General features: G+C 38.4%; 1 pseudogene; it reads right to left on the bottom strand.

The window, feature by feature from the left end:
• Positions 1-6,753: 6,753 nt before the first annotated feature.
• Positions 6,754-8,581, bottom strand: LOC119542600 (annotated as a pseudogene).
• Positions 8,582-21,241: the final 12,660 nt, after the last annotated feature.

Here is a 21,241-nt window from a genome sequence, read left to right on the forward strand (position 1 = left end):
ATAGCTCCACCCATCAAGGCCCATCCTGAATGGGTGGGGCCACGCCTCCATGGGAACATCTCATCAGAATCATTGCCCACAGCTGGGTGGGGCACATTCCAAGCAAATCCAACCATCACCAAAATGCCTGCCCCACACAAGACCATAAAGATAATGGCATTTGGGGGACACAATACACTCAAACCGGCACAGTATCTTTATCAGGCTTTGGTATTACAGGGACATTGGCCTTATAGAATGAGTTAGGAAGTGTTCCCTACTCTTCAACTGAGCAAGACTGGTGTTAATTCTTCTTGGAATATTTGGTAAAATTCACCAGTGAAGACACCTGATACTGAGCTTTTCTCTTTTTTGGGAGGTTTTGATTACTAATTCAATCCCTTTACTAGTAATTGCTTTGTTGGAATCTTCTATTTTTTCTTGAGTCAATTTAGTAGTTTGTGTATTTCTAGGAACTTGTCCATTTCATCTAGACTTTCTAATTTGTTGGTGTACAGTTGTTCATAATAACCTCTTATAATCCTTCTATTTCTGTGGGGTCAATAGTAACTTCCCCTTTCAATTGTGATTTTAGTTATTTGTATTCTCTATTTTTTTCTTCTCAATATAGCTACAGGTTTGTTGATTTTATTGATCTTTTCATAGAACCAAATTTTGATTTTGTTGGTTCTCTCTATTCTTTTTTATTCCCTATATTTTTTTTTCTCTGTTCTAACAGTATTTCCTTCCTTCAGCTTATTTTGTGTTTAGTTTGTTCTTCTTTTTCTGGTTCCTCCATTTTGAGGTTGTCATTGATTTGAGATCTTTCTTCTTTTTTAATGTAACCATTTAGAACTATAAATTTCTCTCTCAGCACTGCTTTTGCTGTATCCCTTAAGTTTTCATATGTTGTATCTTAATTTTCATTCACTGTATTTCCAATTTCCCTTGTGATTTTTTCTTTGGCCCATTGATTCTTTAAGGATGTATTGTTTAATTTCCACATATTTGTGAATTTTCCATTTCTCCCTCTGTTATTGATTTCTCATGTCATTCCATTGAGTTTGAACATGTACTGTATGATTTAAATATTTTTTAATGTATTTGAACTTGTATTGTAACCCAGCAAATAGCATATCCTGAAGAATGGCCCATGTGCACTAAAAAAGAATGTGTATTATGTTGCTATTGAGTGAAGTGTTCTCTATATATCTGCTAGAACTAGTTGGTTTATAGTATCATTCAAATCTTCTATTTCCTTATAGATTTCTGACAAGTTGTTCTATCTACTATTGAAAGTGTTGTATTGAAGCCTCCTACTAATAATGTAGAACTATCTATTTCTCCCTTCAATGTCAATACTTGCTTCCTTTATTTTGAGGGGTTCTGCTGTTAGGTGCCTATGTAGTATAACTGTCAGGTCTTCTTGTTAAATTGACCCCTTTCAGTATACAATAACCTGGTTTGTCCCTTGTAAAAGTTTTTGATGTAAAGTCTATCTTATCTGATATTATTATAGCTAACCTTTGTCTCTTTGTTTTCTATATTCATGGTATATTTCATTCCATCATTTCACGTTCAACCTATTTGTGTTCTCTAAATTTAAAGAGGGTTTCTTGTAAATAGCATATAGTTGAGTCATGCTTTTTTAGCTATTCTGCCAATGTCTGCCTTTTAACTGGGGAGTTTAAACCATTTACATTTAAAATCACTACTGATAATACAGGACTGTCTTCTACCATTTATATATTTTATCTTTGCAAATATTAGACATTTCTTGACCTTCAATTCTTCTGTTAATGCTCATATTTATTTGATTTTTTATAGTGTACCATTTTGAGTTCCTTCTCATTTCTTTGTATATATATTTTTCATATATTTTCTTTGTGGTTACCATGAGTCTAACATTTAGCATTCTAAAAATATAAAAATCATGTGTGATTTGATATCAACTTCACTACAATAGCATACACATACGCTGTTCCTATATTCTTCTGTCCCCCCACCTTTTTTTGTACTTGTTACAAATTATATCTTTATATGTCATATGTTCAAAACCATAGATTTATCCTTACTTTTATGCATGATCATTTTAGAACCTGTAAGAACTAAAAAATGGAGTTACATATCAAGATATACAATACGATAGTACTGGCATTTATAATTGCTTACATATTTACCTTTACCAGAAGTTTTAATTTCTTTGTAACAGTGCTTCAATGCACTGTTTAGTGTCCTTTCTTTCGTTCTGAAAAACTCTTTTTAGCACTGTTTGTAGGGCAGATCTAGTGGTAACAAACACCTTCAGCTTTTGTTTATCTGTGAATTTCTTAATCTCTCCCTCATTTTTGAAAGAAAGTCTCATCAGTTATAAAATTCTTGGCTGGCAATTATTTTTTTTCAGTATTTAAATATTTTGTCTCACTTTCTTCCTGCCTCCATAGTTTCTGATGAGAAATTGTCACTTAATCTTATAGGGGCTCCCTAATACATAACATGTTGCTTTTCTTTTGTAGCTTCTGAGCTCTCTTTGTTCTTGACATTTGAAAGTTTGACTATTGTCTGTTGGGGCATGGTTCTCTTTGAGTTTATCCTGTTTGTCTTCATTCAGCTTCTTAAATGTACATATTCATGTCTCATTAAATGAGGGATTTGTTCTGCCATTGTTTCTTCAAATATTCTTTCTGCTTTTATTTCTTTTTTCTCCTACTTGTCCTCCCATTATGTCACATTGGTATGCTTGATGGTGTCCTCCAGGTCTCTTAAGCTCCATTCACATTAAAAAAATTTTTTTTCTCCTCCATATGATTCATTTCAATTTTCTTGTCTTCTTGCTCACTGATTCTTTCTTCTGCCAGCTGCAGTCTGCTGCTGAAACCCTTTAGAGAAATTTTCATTTAAATTTTTGTTTTCTTCATCTCCAGTATTTCTGTTTGTATTTTTTTTAATTTCTGTCTTTTTATTGTGATTCTCATATTGTTCATTCTTTATTTTCCTAATATCTTCTTGAGCGTACTGAGTATCATTTTTTAAAAGTCTTTGGTGTTTTAGTTTCCTAGACTGCTTAAAGCACAAACCATAAAATGGGTTGGCTTAAACAATGGGGATTTATTGGGTTACAGTTTAAGGCCAAGGAAATGCCCAAATCAAGGCATCATCAAGGCAATGCTTTCTTCCTGAAGACTGGCTGCCAACGATCCTTGGTTCCTCTGCCATGCAGCAAGGCACATGGCAGTATCTGCTTATCTCTCCCTTCTCTCCTGGGTTTCATTGATTTCAGCTGCTTGCTTACATGGCTTTCTCCCTTTCTCTCTGTATTCATTCCATTTATAAAGGACTCCATTAATAGGGTTAAGTCCCATCCTGAGTGATGTGGTTTACAACTTAACTGAAGTAGCCTCATCAAAAGGTCCTACTTACAATGGGTTTACATCTACAGGAATGGATTAGATTTAAGAATGTGTTTTTCTTGGGTACATACAGCTTCAAACAACCACAGCTGGTATGTCCAATGTCTGGTCTTCTTCATGATTTATCTTGCTCCTTTTGGATGGACCTTCATTTCTTGTTTCTTTGTTTGTCTTGTAATCTTTGGTTGCACACTGCACATTTTTATATTTTAAACTGTAACTCTGGTATCTAGTCCCTGAGCTGTTTCTTAGGTTTGTATGCAGCTAGTGAAATGACAGAGATTTCCTTGACTGCCAGGAGCTGACAGAAACAAGTAAATTGACACACAAAAAGACACCCTTCACAGTCTTTGCACATTGACTCTGTGTTGGCTGGTGCTCTCCTTCAGAGCTTAGCCTTCCTGTCAAGATTGTCCTGAGGTGAATGAGACATGAAGGGTCCTCTCCCTCTTTTCTAAGTCTGCATCTTGTACTGGGCTTGTGCTTGCTCTGGACTTAGGAATTCCCCCATTTACAGAAATATGAATGCCCCCACTACTCCCTTTGAAATAGGCTTTCTTTTTCCCCTGTGTGCTCTATTGTATTACTTAAACCAGGTAATTCTTTGCCATATTTACCTACTATTTTTAAAGCTGAGTTTTCTTGATTTGGCACTTGCCCAGTTACTATGATCCTTTAACTGCTTTCTGGAGTTGAGGAAGATGGCACGTCCAGTTTTGACTAGCTGTTCAAAGATTCTGTGGGAGAATGGCCTCCTGGACCATCTTACACCATGATCTTTTTTGACCAAAACCCTCCAATATAAATTTTTAAGTGTACAGTTAATTGTATGACATGAAATCTCTAGATGTATATTCAGTATTTATTTCTTTATAGCCTACATTGTTTGTAAAAATGCATTTTTAGTGGACATATTTAGTAAGTATTTAGCATGCATTATTTCTCTGAATTCTTTATATTTGAAGGTATAATAAGAAGTGAAACAATGGTTCAATTATTTTCAGATATAAGTTAATCAAATATTGTATTTGTTTTCTGCAACAACCCTGTGAAATATGTCCATTTTACAGATGTGAAATGGATGAGAGAGCTGAGTTGTGAGCTGGTGAGTGAGTTCTTGGTACTTAATCCAAAACTTTTAAACTTTTTCTCCTCGGCCTTACCACGTTTTTTGGTACCATGTGACAAAGCCAAGTAAATACAACAGTTTAAAGACACCTGTCTCCAGATTAAATTCTTATTTCAACAGGGCTTCTTCAGTAAGTCTTTGTTCTAGTCTTTGTACTTTGTGTGTGTGTGTGGGGGGGGGGGGGTTAAGAAATATTAGGTTTGTTTAACCGGTTTTCACAACTGAATATTTAATTCTAAAAAGCTTTACAGATTGTACAGTTTATAGCTCAAACTACTTAACAAAAAAAGTACATCAAGGGAGGAGTGTGGACCTGGCATCGTGGGACGGAGAACATCTTCTTGACCAAAGAGGGGATGTGAAGGGAGATGGGGTAAGCTTCAGTGGCAGAGAGAGTCCAGGGGGAGCCGAGAGGTCGCTCTGGTGGGCACTCTTATGCACACTTTAGACAACCCTTTTTGGGTTCTAAAGAATTGGGGTAGCTGGTGATGGATACCTGAAACTATCAAACTACAACCCAGAACCCATGAATCTCGAAGACAGTTGTATAGGAGTGTAGCTTATGAGGGGTGACAGTGGGATTGGGAAAGCCATAAGGACCACACTCCACTTTGTCTAGTTTATGGATGGATGAGTAGAAGAATGGGGGGGGGGGGGGGAACAAACAGACAAAGGTACCCAGTGTTCTTTTTTACTTCAATTGCTCTTTTTCACTCTAATTATTATTCTTGTTATTTTTGTGTGTGTGCTAATGAAGGTGTCAGGGATTGATTTGGGTGATGAATGTACCACTATGTGGTGGTACTGTAAACAACCGAGAGTACGATTTGTTTTGTTTGGCTGCATGGTATGTGAATATATCTCAGTGGAGTGAAGATTAAAAAAAAAAAAAAAAAAAAAAAAGTACATCAAAACTGCTGTACCAATCAATCCAAGGTCGAGGCAGTTTTACCCATTATGCAGTCTCCACATGGCTGGGGAGGTAGTCAGTTCCAAGTATAACTTGGAAGTATAAACTTCAAAACAAAAATAAGGTTTTGATTTTATTTCATTCCTCATACATTCAGTATGATTGCCAGCTCAGAAGCCTAAATAGTAATAGTCACCTGTAGTCAGGAATCAGTCGCCAGTCCTGGAAGGAATGCACAGGGCACTCTTAGCACCCTTTGTCTTCTGGATATTGTGTAGACATGAAAGCACAGACAAAGAACATTAGATGTCTAATAGAAGGTAGTTGTTTTTTTTTTTTTTGAAAGGAGTTTCTGCATTTACGAGTGTGCCAAAAGAATTTTAACTTATTAAATAAAATATATTCTAAGTGAACCTAAAAATTATACTTTATAAACATAAAAATACTTTTTTTGGTGTAATACAATTATATCTGCAAACAGAAAACCAAAACTGTATATAAAGTCATATTTCTCACCCAGCAACAAGAAGCACTTACGTAGTGATTTTTCAAACGGGTCAGAAAAACTGATTATTTGAAACTCAATAAGATTAACTTATAATTTAGATATTCATACTTAAGTTATTTAGTGTTTCACTAACACTGCAAGACAAGCGTTCTTCTAGAGAGACAGTGGTTTCTTCATGTTAACTGGGTTAAGAACTGTACGTATTAGAAAAAAAAAGGAAGGGGGAAAACAATTGATTTCTCAACATGAATCGCAAGAATACATTTAGTTGGGAGTATGTTTGCCAATGGGTTTTTTGTCAGAAATATGTATCCTAAAAGCTAAGCCTCACTTTTGATTTAGAATTTCTCACTTCCGAGGTATTTACACCTTCTTGAAGACAAAGGCAATCTCTTAGATCTTACTATATGGCTACTTGGGGCAAGGAAGGTTGAGGCTGGCTAATGCCCCCTTCAGATTCTGTGTTCCCGAAGGGAAAAATGTGGAAAACAAATACTATTCCAGAACTTTCCTAAAACAGCAAGACACAATTCTTTTCCTTTGTATACAGTACTAGCCCAAGAGAACAAAAAGTAGAGCTCCAAAGAGCAGCCTAGTGCTCACCATTATACTTGTAGACTTGGGGTAATTTAAGTATAAAATAATGATGTTTGGGCAGAGGAGCATTGTGGTTGTTTATTTTAAAAGTACAGTACTCAAAACTCCTTGGTAATAAATAGCTTGGATGGCTCCAGTCCTGGTTCTGAGCATGAGCTAAGGGTAAACGAGGGCCACTGGGAGCCACAGGTCCAGTGTCATTCAGGAGGCATCTGGCCGATCAAAACTCATCGATTTTCCCCTGCAGGTATTCCAACATGGAGTCCATTCCTTGGTCCAAGCCCCAGATTTCCTTCAGCACTTCACACTCCCTCTCATTTGCCTGCTCCAACTCCATCTTCACGTTACAGCGCACGAGAACCTTGGATTCCTCAAGCACAACTGGATTGCATGAGGCAAGTTCCTTAATTCGAACCATGACTTCCTGGGCGAATGTCCCTGGCCAGAGCACTTGGGACACTACTTTGCCGCAGGCCTCCTGTGCAGTCAGCTTCCGTCCACTAAATAACATTTCATTCACAGATGCTCCTCCCATAATCTTGGGACACATAACTGTAGAACAGCCATCTGGACTCTGCCCGAAGGTAGTGTAGGGCATCTGAAACCAGGCCTTTTTGTTAGCCCAGACCATGTCACAGAGAGGCAAGATGGAAGCTCCCAGTCCAATGGCAGGGCCTTTCACAGCTACAGGAATTGGCTTCTTAAACTAGATGAAAGTATTCACAAAGTCTCTGATAGCTTCCATCATTTTAGCATTTTCTCTTTTTCTGTCATTTGTTAAACACTGGATAAAATAAATAAAATCGAGCCTATAGCAGAAGACACTGCCGAAGGCACTAAGCAGCACGAGCTTGCTGTCATCGGCCGCCGCTATGTGCAGGGTGCTTTGCACTTCTTTCATTACCTCGGGATTCCGTGAATTATTCTCGGATGACTTTGTCAATGGCATGGTGGGGGTGAAGCTATCCTGCTTCCTGGCAACGATGTTCCTGTGTCGGTAGGCACTCTCCATTTGCCTCACACTGAAATGCAACTGCTCATCGAAAGTTTGGACTCTTATTTCATCAATAAATTTCCATTTCCCAGCTGACATGCCAGTGACAGGTGCCTGTATGTTGGTTGTCCTGTTGGCTGTTAAGGCATTCATAAACAGAGATGTACCTTTCCCGTTAATGGCTAATCCCGTGGTCATGGCCGTGGTCACTGGGCCGGCCGCCTTGGACACCAGCAGATGGATCCGGGGTCTGCTGCCCATCCTCACTCACTTGGCACCAGGGCCCAGCAGGCTCCAACCAGCTTCTCGGCGGCCACCTCGGGTGCCACCGTGTTCTCCTGACCCTGCTCCACAGGGTCAAACTTCTCAGGGCTCTTGCTCTGAAAGCTGTCAACTGCTGTCCTGCTCTTAATGAGGCTCTTAGGCACGAGGATCTTGATTCCTGATTTTGTGAGGTCCATACTCTTCTGGTTGGAGAGAGCTGGGGCTGCATTTTTCCTGAACTTTGGGCTGGCAGCAAAGAGCTGACTGTTTTTTGGCTTGTGGTCTTTGCCAGTCACCAGGGATTTAGAGGAGGTCTTGGAACAGTTGCTGTTGGTGGATCTGGAAATCTGTTTCCTGGCATTGTTTGGAGAGGTCCTGTTTGTCCTAGTGAAGGTGCTCTCTGTTTCTTGGTGTGGCACCGGTTGGAGTCGTGAGTGTACTCCTCACAGTTCACGAGGTGCTGCTCTGGTTCCCAGCTGTCATCCTCGCTGTTGTAGCCTTTCCATCGGACCAAGTACTCGGTCTTCCCTTTCTTTTGTCTACAATCCTTTTGACCTGCATGAACCCATGGTGGAGATGAATGTAATCCAACTTACTCCTTTTCCAAACAGACCCAACATGTAGATAATGGACAATCAAGACACCCAAGTCTCCCAAGTTTACCAATTAGAAACTGTTCTGTTCCCCACTTCAGGAGAACCCTGACTGAATTCTGAAAGCAGAAGCCCTCCCCTATTCCCATATAGCAGTCAAACCCCGTCACTCTTTCCATTCTCCCAAGAATCGGCATTTCATCTACATTTGAATCCCAAGGCCATGGAGGGGAAATAGGGGAAGGAATTGGAAAGACAAAAGAAGCAAAGATCTGGCCCCTACTTCTTTCCTGCATTTTAGGTTTGGGTGGCTGTGAAACGCAGCTGATAATGATTGTTTTCATCAGTGTCCTGTCCCCAAAAGCATAACCCTCCCAAACTCCAAATTTACCTGTGATCTTAAAGAAGATGTGACCTAGGTGTGTTTGTTTAAGCACACAGAGGAATTAAATATCATTCACATTATAGAGGATCCACTCCACAAAACTTGGTGGAATTCCCATTTCACTCACCGAACTCAAAGAAAGGTAAGGTAAATTCGTGGCGGAGAAGCAAAACAGAAAAACGTACTGAACCAGTCAGAAGCTGAATTCACTGTACTTTTTAACAATATTCAAAACTAAGCCTGAACATTTGATTAGGAGGTAGCATTCCTAACTTCTCTTCCCAGTAAGCACTATGGATAGCTTCCACTGATAAATTAAGTCTTGTTGCATAAGGGAAAAAAGTTGTTGTCCCACAAACATTGGGGCAGGGCTAAGGTACAAACTATTCTAATTGTCTTCAACTGTTAAATATCTTACTACATTTTAGGTCAGATAATTTGGCTTGTGATATTCAAAACTGTATTAATTATGGGATTTTATAGCAAGGTTATGCGGTATATGTTTGCCAATTGGGAAAGAAAGATAATTATGCTTGAATGTAGGTCACATTTAAGAAACCCTCTTAGGCCTAATGGGAACCATGTTTCTGTAAGAATCAAGAGTTAGCGATATTCAACAGAATGGCTCCTCTCTCATCCAGTGACCCAATTCTTCTGGTCAGGGATGTTTTTTACTTTTTTTTCTTTTTTCTTTTTTTTTTTTTTTTGGTGGGGATGCTTAGGGAGAGAAACTTCCATTATTTCTGATAGGGAAATTTGGACCTGTTGTGGTACCTACTGGATTTGACCTTGTTGATTATAAGAAACTGGTGGGAACACATTCCAGGGCTGTCATAGCCTATAATTCTCTTAACTCCCGCCCCGAAGTTATTTAATGCTGATTTTTATCCAGGAAGGATATCTTTGTCTACAATGTCTTCTTTTATCCTTTGTCCTTGAAGAGTTATTTAGTATGTTCGAACTTTCAGTGTTTATTCTTTTCCCTGAGGTTTTTGGTTTCAGTACTACCAAATGGTAAATCTAAAGGACACCACCCTTTTAAAAATGGGAGAGAATTCCTCCTCAAAACTGAATTTGATGTTGGGATTTGATATAATTTTGTAACATCCAGGGAATCTTTATTGCACCTGTATCTAATTAACCATTTTAATTGACACAGTAAACAATGCTCCACTGGAAAATTTCCCAGGCCCTGCCCTACCCCTCCAAACCCCACTCCCCAATACTGAGAGAAAGGCTGTCACGGAAGAACACACTTTTTAGAATTCTTTGCATTGTCCAAGAAAAAAAACCTAAGGTTTTCTAATGGTGTAGTTGGATTTCCAGGAGTGGTGGATGATTTTGCAAGATATGTGGTAACGTATATCTCAGTTTCCTGAGCAAAGTTTTGATTTTACTAGTATAATTTAAGTGGTTTAACTTGAGTTGGGGTTGAGGCAAGATTGCTTTTCAAAAGGAAAAAAAGACAGAGAGCAATCTGAATTTTAACTTACAATTAACAGGACTGGGATTTTTGTCTGTTTAAAATATATAGTCAGTTATTGTTTTCATCTGTGCTTTTTCTTGTTACTAATGGAATATTATAGTTAACCAGTTAGCTGATGAAATATTCTGAGTATGAATTCAATAGCCTGTATTTTCCTTTGTTTCTTTCCTATCTTTAAAGCATTAAGGAACTTTTACAAGCTGTTTTAAGGAACAATACCATAAAAGCATACTGTACCTTATCATTATCTGGCATTTTGCAGTGCAGACACCACACTTTAGAAGGACATATGGTGCACTCAGGATGATCAGGACAATGGAAAGATCTAGGCCCTGAAATAACTTTCCTGGTTGAGTTGCTCTTCCTTCCCCCACCCCCCAGCAAGTATTTGTCTTGCAAGGGTTGAATACCTACCTAGCCATACAATTTATATATATTTCCCTGTTTTGGGTGTTGTTTTATTTTTTCCTGTGGACGTTTGTGTGCAAAAAGCATCCTCAGACTCATTTTATTATACCTCTTAAAGGAGGGCCGCATGTCTTTTTCTCTATTGGCATCTCCATAAAATTCCCTTGCAGATTTCTGAACATAGTAAAAGTTCACAGCAAGCTTTACTAGGTTTATCACATTGCTGCATATTGAGACCAAAAATAAGATTCTTGGAATCCAGACTTGGAGAAAATATAGTTCTTCTTGGTCCTATTCAGGCCCATCTAGCTGTTAATCTCCACTTCGGAGTTCTTTTGTAATGATGTGTGAGTTCCTCTGGGTTTTGAGCTTTATGTGAATAAGAAACTCTGAGATCACTTTTTACCAACAGATGAGCTCGGGCACAGCAATCCAACTGCTGCTCATCTTTTGGGTGTTGTGTGTTTAGCTAATCCTGTTGACTATAATTGTAGTTATAACTCCTGCTGACTCTTGAAGGAAAAGATGTAATCTTATAGCCAAATGCCCATAAAGAAAATACTCCAACTATTCTTGATATCCTCCAGGTCTCAAAACAAGAACTTGCTTTATTTCTTAAACAAGATTTATAAGAATCCCAGACTGTTCTCCAATCAAAGGCTGTGGTCGGACCCTCACCAGTACTGCAGAAACACTGCCTTTGTCAAGCCAGGCACTGCTCTCACCCAGGCTTGAATGCAGGATGAAGAAGAAGTAATGTTAGCATGTCTTAAGATATGTCTAATGGGTAGGAAATCACTCACGGAGCAAACTAATAGATGTGTCCCCAGTGAATGCTGGGAAGAAATTCTTAAATGTTGGAGAAGAATAGGACTTATAATAGAGGCAGGATGGTGTTTAGCAGAGCTTCCTTAAAATCTTTTTAAAGCCCTAGGATAGCTTGTTAGGGTGGGTTCATGGAAGAATAAATGTAAGGGTTTCTGAGACTTCATAAATAGGGACTTTTAGTTAAAGCCAAAAGATTTTGAGGTAGCAGAAATGGTTAGGGTTGGATAGAGTACCAACAGGGTGAAAATCTAAATCTGAGAAAAGTAAATTAAGGATTTTACCTTGTCCTATTTGAATAGTATTCACTAGTTTTGAAATTGTAATTGTGAAACCTTTGTTGGAAAATTTTAAACTTAAGAGCAAGGTGTCTGTTTTATTACCCAACATAACACTTTATTTCTATGAGAAGAGAGTGATTTTTGGATCATTTTTGATTTTTAGAATACCACATTTGGTAGCCCTAATTTTAAACTTTTGAATATATATTACACTCCATAAAATAGCCATAGTTATTTGGATGATTTTTTAAATAGCCAGAGCCATTATGTTTTGCAGCATTTGGATTTGGTCCAAAATGATTCATGGTTCAACAAAAATCTCTAGAGCCCAGAGCCCTGGAACTGATTCCAACCAAACAATAGGTCAGCACTGGAGGAAGTGAAAGAAGTTGTTACCCTGATTGCCACAAAGGGAAATGAGAAAAGAGAAAGGCTTATCAGTCTTATTAGTAAGGGGGTGGCAGGTGATTTGAGGGAGAAACGGGTACTTTACTGAGTATCTACCCAATATCTTGCATGTTAATAGATGCTTTAATACATTATTGCATTTAATCCTTGCTAAATCCTAAAGGATTTATTATCTTCATTATTATAGGTAGGGAAATTGAAGATAGAGATTGAGAAAATTGCCCAAGTTCATACAACCAGCATGTGGTGAAGAAGTTTTATTAACTCTGGTGACTGATTCTAAAGCTCATGCTAGTTCTACTATACCACAGGTAGATATTACCCAGGTGAGTTATTATTTGTGACTGGATAGCTCTATAGCTATTGAGGTCATCCTAACTGTACAATGGCATCTTTTTCCTAGGGTTTCAAAAAGTCAAGGTACAGAATTCAGAGGATTTTGATTTGAATTAGAATTAGTTCTACATTGTTGGGTTCATTCACTCATTTGACATATATTTGTTGAGCCCCAAGTAGGTGCCAGGTACTGAGCTAGGTAATGGTGTTTCAGCAGGAAACAAAGCAAATGCAATTCTTGTCTTCATGAGCTTACATTCTGGAGCTAGTAAACAAGTAGACTTAAACACATTCAAGTCTGGGAAGGAGTTGGTTCGGTGAGTAGAAACATAATATAATCCTAACACTACAGGATGCTGCAAGAATGAGATATTCAGGTAAATGGAATATTCTTGTTATCTGCATAGACTTTACCCAGAAGCAGATCTGGTCTCACAGCATGGCAAATCTGGGCAATCCCAAATGAGGAAGCCCATATGGTTTCACCCCATGGGTTGGATGTCTCAAAGTGGTGCCCCTCATCCTTCTGTGCATACACCACTTCCACTGTCACTCCTTAAAAATCATTTTTTAGTCTTTTCTTCTGGAGGACTTTGCTTGATTTCATTTGTATTAAAAGAGGAGTAGACATTACTGCAAAGGAGAGGCTAAACTTGCATATAATTGTGCCTAAGAGTCTCCCCCTGAGTACCTCTGTTGCTCAGATGTGGCCCTCTCTCTCTCTAACTGTGCCACCTCGGCAGATGCACTCACTGCCCTCCCCGCTACACGGAACCTGACTCCCGGGGGTGTAAATCTCCCTGGCAACGCAGGATATAACTCCCGGGGATGAATCTGGACCCGGCATTGTGGGATTGAGAATATCTTCTTGACCAAAAGGAGGATGCAAAATGAGACGAAGTAGTTTCAGTGGCTGAGAGATTTCAAATGGAGTCGAGAGGTCACTCTGGTGGACATTCTTATGCATTATATAGATAACACCTCTTAGGTTTTAATGTATTGGAATAGCTAGAAGTAAATACCTGAAGCTACCAAACTCCAACACAGTAGTCTGGACTCCTGAAGACGATTGTATAACAATGTAGATTACAAGGGGTAACAGTGTGATTGTGAAAACCTTGTGGATCACACTTTCTGTATCTAGTGTATGGATGGATGAGTAGAAAAATGGGGATAAAAACTAAATGACAAACAGGGTGGGATGGGGGGATGGTTTGGGTGTTCTTTTTTTACTTTTGTGTTTTATTCTTATTCTGATTCTTTCTGATGTAAGGAAAATGTTCAGAAATAGATAGTGGTGATGAATGCATAACTATATGATCACACTGTGAACAGTTGATTGTATACCATGGATGATTGTATGGTATGTGAATATATTTCAGTAAAACTGAATTTAAAAAAAAAAAAAAAAAAAAGAGTAGTAGAGCACTTCAACAAGACTATGACCTCTCTATTTTGTGATGAAAGTAATTTTTAATGAAAGGGAACGCCGTAATCAAATTTTTCATCTTTTAAAGATCATAGCATTTTGATTTAGAATGCTCTCAAATGCATGTCAATAAATTAAAAATGAATTTTTCAGGTGATTACTATATTGACATTTATTTTAAAAATACATCAAACAGTACCATGTATTTTTAAGGGTACATGCATATACAGAAAAAGATTTAGGAGGAAGTACATAAAACCTTGGGGAGGAGCCTGGGATTGCAGCTGGTTGCTAAATGGGACTTTGTGTAATTCATTTAAGGGAATTGATTCTTATACTGTTTAATAATAAAAACTAATGAAAATGTGAGAAGAGGTAAATTTAATGGAGACCAACTTGGAGGCTGTTGTTATAGGCCTGGACAATTCTGACCTGAATAAAAGATGAAGGCAGAGATATGGGAGACAGTTTGGTCTAGTGGTTGAGAAAAAAGGCTCTGATTCTAGACGGCTTGGGCTTGAATTTGGGCTCTTACACTCACTAGCTATGTGCCAATTGAGTAAGTTACTCAACCTTATGTCACAGCTGTTCGGCTATAAATGAATATGAAAAGAATAGCATAGCACCTACCTCATGGGGTTGTTGTGATAATTGAATGGTTTCATATAAGTAAAGAGTTTAGAACAATGCCTGTGTCATAGTAAGACTTCTATAAATGTTAGTCATTATTTTAGGGGAGTATACGGGATTGGGTTGTGAGAAATTGGAAGAGTGATGTATAACAGAAGATTCTAGTATATTGGACACCAAAGTGATGCTGAATAACTTGTAAAGCCTTGTGAATCATCATACATTCATAACTATCACTTCCCACTATATGCCCTAAATTCACAGGAGTGTAGAATATTCTAATGAGTCTTTACTAATTCTATGGCAGGTACTAGAAGTTGCTCTTTTAATCATGCATTACAATCTGGGATGAGATGGTCACATCACTTAGCCTCTCTGACTAATTCTGTAATTAGTAAGTTTGTGACCATGCCACTTATCTTTAGTACTTAGACTTTTTTATAATTAATAAGGTACCAATACATATTTACAGATATAAAATGTTTACCTTCTACTTTTCCCTGCTTACTCTATTGCATTTTCAGTCACTGGAAAAAATCTGCTTCTCTGGATAATTTGTGAAAAACAAGAGAAGTAAAAAGAAAAGCTATTACCTCTCAGGGTTCATGTGTGAGGACACAAAGAGAAATATCATTGTGTGAAGGAAAAAAAAAGACCCGGCATGGCACACTCCTTACCTCTCTGAATCATTTTAAGAATTCAATGAGGAAAAGTAAAGCACTGTACACATTAGTATTTAGTCTATTGACTTTTTGTCATATTATCTCTTCTGTGTAAAATACTGTGTAAAGAAAACTCTAGATGGTTACACTCAGAAGAAACAGCATTCACCAAATTAATATTTCTCTTTAGCTTTGTCCATCTGTCCCATCTTTGAGTATAATGACTGTTGAGTAATTGTTTAAAACCTTGGCATTTTGTTCACTTCAATATTGAAGACACTGGAAGGACAATTATTGAAACTTTAGAAATGGGACAAGTAATTTAATTTAGATGTTATTCTCCCTTCTCTACTCAATGTCTCCATTATGACTCCAAATGAAGTTTTAATGACATTAAGAACTCTTCAGCTGTGCTAGCAAACTTTTTGACTTTTCCTGAGGCTTTAATCTGGCATTTATTGGCCTTAATTTGGGTCATAAGTTAGCCCGGTGTCTAGCCTCTTAGATAAATCTGTAATAATCTATAAACTATAGCCCTAATTCCAGTCCTTTCTCTTTGCTGGCCTATATCCCAAGTCATAATGCCTTCCTGCTTCCTACCCCATGAATAGGAGCACATTTATTATTGTTGATCTTCTTCTAATTATTATTTATAAACCAGGAGATAGGAGCTTATATACTCCTAATCCTGAATTTTTATGATTTGTATATCAGGAAATACTTCAATGTGTTATAATTAATTTGAAGTTTGATTCCCAAATGAGAAGGTGCTAATATTTTGTGAAATTCTGTAACACTTTATTGAAGAATAATTGGCATAGCAAAAACTGCTTATATTACAAGTGTACAATTTAAAACCTATTTTTGAGTAGTAAACCTAAGTTCATTTTCAATAGAAGCTTCTATTTAGGTACCATCCTGTCTTTCTCTTGCCTTCAAAGATAAATTTCCCAAAGTTACTGTCTTAACTTGCTGTCCTTAATTATACTTACCTTTTAGTAAGTTTATTCTCAATCCCTCTCAATCATGTGACTTCCCTTGTTACTCAGTTGAAATTACTGTGGCAAAACTCAGCTACCTAATCCAGTGGATGTTTTTCTACTCTTTTCTTACTTGGATTCCTTGTGACATTTGCCATCATTGGCCACCCTCTACCATCTTGAGATTTCAACTTCCTTGGCATCCATGCAACAGGTTCTTCAACCATTTACAGGGTTCCTTTTCATTTTTCTTCTTCTTCCTCTACCTGCCCCTTACATGGCAGCTTTACCATAGCTCTGTCCTTCATCATTCATCTTGTTATTCTCTACACACAATTCCTCCCACCGACCTCCCGGCCAGCATGAGCCTTTGCTCTCAACATTTTAGTCATTTTAAACCTATGTTGACAAGTCACAAATGAAAGATTTCAGCTTAGACCTCTGTGGTAGGTTGAATTATGTGTGCTAATGAAAGACAAGTTCTTAATCTTAATCCACTATCCTGTGGGTATGAAATCATGTGTAAATAGGAACTTTTGAAGATGTTATTTTTAGTTAAGATATAGCCAACTGTATCACGTTGGGTCTTAATTCATATTACTGGAAGTCTTATAAAGTGAAGAAACTAGAAGCCAGAAGTCAGTGAGGGCTGCACAGGAGAAGCCAGAAGTTAGTAGATGCTGGAAGGGCAGAAGCAAGGAGAGATCACCATGTGTTGGGAGGCAGAGATACAAGCCATAGAACTCCAAGGATTGTGGCAAGCTGGCTCCAGAATGCTACAGACTTTTGAAGGAAAGCATGGCCTTGTCAACATTTTGATTTTGGACTTCTAGCTTCTGAAACCATGAACCAATAAATTCTTATTTTTTAAGCTAACCTGTTGTTTGCATTTGTCATAACAGTCTGGCAAACTCAGACAACCTGTCTTCTGACATCCAGATTGACAACTGGACATTTCTATCTTTGTATATGATAGGGATGTAAAAATTCAGTATTTCAAAAGCTCACCTCATTATCCTCCCCTCAAAGGCCTTCTTTTCCATTTGAATTCCCTGACCTAAACTGTAGACCTTCCCTGTGGGAAGCTTACATGTTGGCTGGGGAAACAAAATACGAATGCAGGAAAAAAAACACCAACAAGCTGTGTTGTTTATGTCAACTTGGTACAGTGAAACAGCAAAGGGCTCAGTAGTACAGTACAACTGCTAGAAAAGAGAACCTTAGAGAATAAATTCCTGGTGATGGGGCAGAGATAATATGTGCAGAGTATTCAGAAATGTGAGAACATCAAAGTTGGGTGGGGGATACCAAGAAAGGCTGCATAAAGCAGGCGCAACTTCATTCCTTCATTTATTCAAGAGGTGTTTGTTGGACATTTTCCATGGGCCAGGAATTCTTAGGTTCTAGAGAAGCAGCAGTGGACAAGAGACAAGGCCCTTGCTTATTTTCTACCAGGAAGAATCAGACAATAAACCTGTAAAAAATAATAAAACCATAATGTTAGATTGAGATAAATATTAATAAAAAATCATAGGGTGTAAGGGAAGATAAAGTACCTTAGAAAGGTGGGGGAGACTCCTTTAGCTACCATGATGAGGGCAATCTCTCAGAGGTGTGATGTTTGAGCTCCAACCTGAATGTTGAGTAGGATCATCCATATGAACATCTGGGGTAGGAGTGTTGTAGGCAGAGAGTATCTGGTATTGAGTAGATTAGTACAATTTTGGTGAATTAAAAACAAATGAAAGCATCCCTATGTGATAAGAAGTAAGTGAAGGTCCAGAGCCTGGTTCTCAGCCCCAGCTACTGTTAGCATTACTGGAGAAGCTAGAAGATTCTAATTCAGTGTATCTGGGGTGAGGCCCAACGTTGGTATTTTTTTCAAAGCTCTTAAGGAGCAGCCAGAGTTGAAATCCACTGGTGGAGGACGAGGGAACGATGAAGTCCTCTGAGCATCAATGACATAGCAAGGACTAGGACATGGGCAGTAGTGGAGAGTCAAGTGGCATAGCAAAGATGAAACCTAATTCAAGGCAGTCTCAAAAACCAGGCTGATTGCCTGGACATCAAGTGGCAAACTATGAGAACACTGCAACCTGAACAGGGGGGCAGCATAGTGGAAAGGAAAAGCTTTAGGAAGATGAGTTTGAATTTAAATAAAAGAGAATGTATACAGAAAGGTAAATTAGGAGGCAATTGCAATAGTTTAGGCATGCTGGGATAGTAGTGTGTTAGAAACTGGCAGTAGTGAAAATAAAAGAGACGGTTCACAAGCAGATTAGTTGGAGGAAAAGAGAAAAGAGAGAATAATTAAGGGTGATACTGCACAGAGCACATGGAAGAAACGGGCAAGTTGAAAACTGGTGCAGTTATAGCGTGAAATTATAATAATACACTTTATAATACTTGACAAAGTATTTTCTCATAAATTGATATTATTGAATCCTGACAAAAACACTATAAAGTAAGTTATATTACCCTCATTTTAAAGATAGGGAAATGGTGCCTGAGAAAGCCTCAATGAAGTCCAAAGTCACATAGCTAATAAGTGTATGAGCTATAACTCTATTTCATATTACCTGACTCCAAATCCAGGGCTGTTTCATTCATTCAATAAACATTTATTGATTCCTTGGCCAGTGAGCTGAATCAGACACATTTTTGTCCCTTATCGTTGAGTTGGAAAGCAGTTGTGTAAATAAATCATAATAAAAATTTGAATGCTATGGTAGAGTTGCAAACCTCTTTGCCATCATGGTATAAAGAGGCAGTGATCAATTTTTGGAGGAGTGATCATCTGGAATGGAAAAGGGCCATTTGAGTTAGGTTTTGGAGGCTATGTAGGAGGAATCCAGGTCTAGAAATGGGAAAACAGGACATTACAGACAATTGGAATGGAACATGCAAAGGCACAAAACTGTAGGGTGTATTTGAGGTACTGTCAGTGGTTTTGCTAGTCTGGAGAAAGCAGATAATGTCTGTATGAGCCACGGAAGATGGAGATGGAGACAGAGATGGAACTTGGGTCATGGAGGGTCTGGTTTGACATGCACAAGTCTGTTTTAGAGCTTATTTGCAAAGGGCAGACATTGGAAGTTTTAAGCAGGGAAGTGATAAGGACACATTTGAAGCTAAGTGCCTGGCCTCTCCCTGATGCATGTAGGGTGACTTGGAAGAGCTTAATAGGAACAGGAAGGTGACCAGTTGCAAAGCTACCACACTAGTTCAGGAGACAAATGATGAGTATTTGATCTAAGGTAGTGGCAATGGGGCAGAAAGAAGATTGTTTGAAGAATACACATGCAGAATCTGCAGGAATTGGAAATTGATTGTGTGCAGAGGTTGGGCTAGAGGGAGAAGTCTGACTTTTCTCCATACTTGGCTGGCTGGGTACATATATATTTTCTAATATGTTCAACAGGCTAAGCTACCCACGAATAATCAGAGACTCTAAAATTAAGACAAGTCCTGAGAATGGAGGTGAGATGAGGTGGGAAGGTAGAAGATGGTGAACAGCTCTAAATAGCTTGTTTCCATATTACTCCATAATGTGGCTTAAGGCTAGAGTACAGGTTTGGAGTTAGAAGACTTGGCTTTCTATTGCATCCTTGATAACTATGTAGCACTTGACACATCCCACACTATGATATGATCTAAACCAGATGTTGACAAGTCAGTATCTGCATTCCTTATGGGGTAGGACCCAGAGTTTGGTGGTAAGCACAGGGGAGAAGTACAGGAACCACACTAACTCTGGTGTGTACATCTGCAACCTGAGCCATGCTCTGTGCCTCACTTCCCTCCTCTGTTTAATGGGGATAATAATACTATAGCTACTTTTCAGGGTGGTTGTGAGGATTAACAGTAAAGTTCTTAGGATGGTGCCTGGTACTGAACAATGGCTAAGTTCATTTATCCTCTGGTGCCTAGCTAAGTGTTGGGTCTTAGTAGGTGTTAGAAAATATTTGTTGAATGAATAATGAATCTTTTTCTCTTGTTCGGTTCTGAAGAGAAAAGGTCTTCAAAACTAAGTCGAATCATTAAAAAGAGTCCACAGAATGGGTGTGCAGCTCTGAGTTTATTAGAATCCTCTGACAAATCTGGAACAAATGGATATGTTTCACTTTCTTTCTGTGACATTTGAGATAAGATGCAGACTTACTAGATTTTTCTTTTGATCGAAATAATTGTGTTTTTGCCTGCAATGCAGGAAAAAAATAGAAAAACTCCGACTGTAGTGTCTGAAGTGAAAAATCCTTAGCAGTGAGCAGTAAATTTTGGTCTCCTCTTTACCACTGATGGTATCCCATATCTGACAGTTTCTTCAACACAATGGACAAATATACCAAAACTGTCTTATACATTGCATCCTTAGTACTTATTCAGGAAGTTGAATTCTGGCTGCTGAGTTTTGGAAATATAACAACAACTAAGACAAATCACATAAGGAACTTATCTTCTAGTAGGGAAAGATTGACAATAAATAAATCAAAAGATAAACAAAAATATGTCAGAGAGTGTGCTGGTTGGATGTATTATGTCCCCCAAAACGCCATTATCTTTGATGCAGTCTTGTGTGGGCAGGAAACATATTGGTATTGATTGGGTTGGAGACTTTTGATTGGCTGTTTCCATGGAGATGTGATCACTCAACTGTGGGCAAGATCTTTCATTGGATAATTTCCATGGAGGTGTGGCCCCACCCATTCAGCATGAGCCTTGGTTAGTTTACTGGAGTCCCATATAAGCTCTGACAGAAGGATTGTGTTTGCTACAGCCAAGAGGGATACTCTGAAGTACGCCCAGGAGCTGGGAGAAGATCTGCAGATGAGAGACAGTTTAAAGATGGCCGTTGAAAGCAGACGCTTGCTCCAGAGAAGCTAAGAGAGGGCAAACACCCCAAGAGCAACTGAGAGTGACATTTTGAAGAGGAGCTGTGGCCTAGAGAGGAACGTCCTGGGAGAAAACCATTTTGAAACCAGAACTTGGAGCAGACACCAGCCACGTGCCTTCCCAGCTAACAGAGG

Source organism: Choloepus didactylus, chromosome 8 (genome assembly GCF_015220235.1).
Source record: "Choloepus didactylus isolate mChoDid1 chromosome 8, mChoDid1.pri, whole genome shotgun sequence".
Lineage (NCBI taxonomy): Eukaryota > Metazoa > Chordata > Mammalia > Pilosa > Megalonychidae > Choloepus > Choloepus didactylus.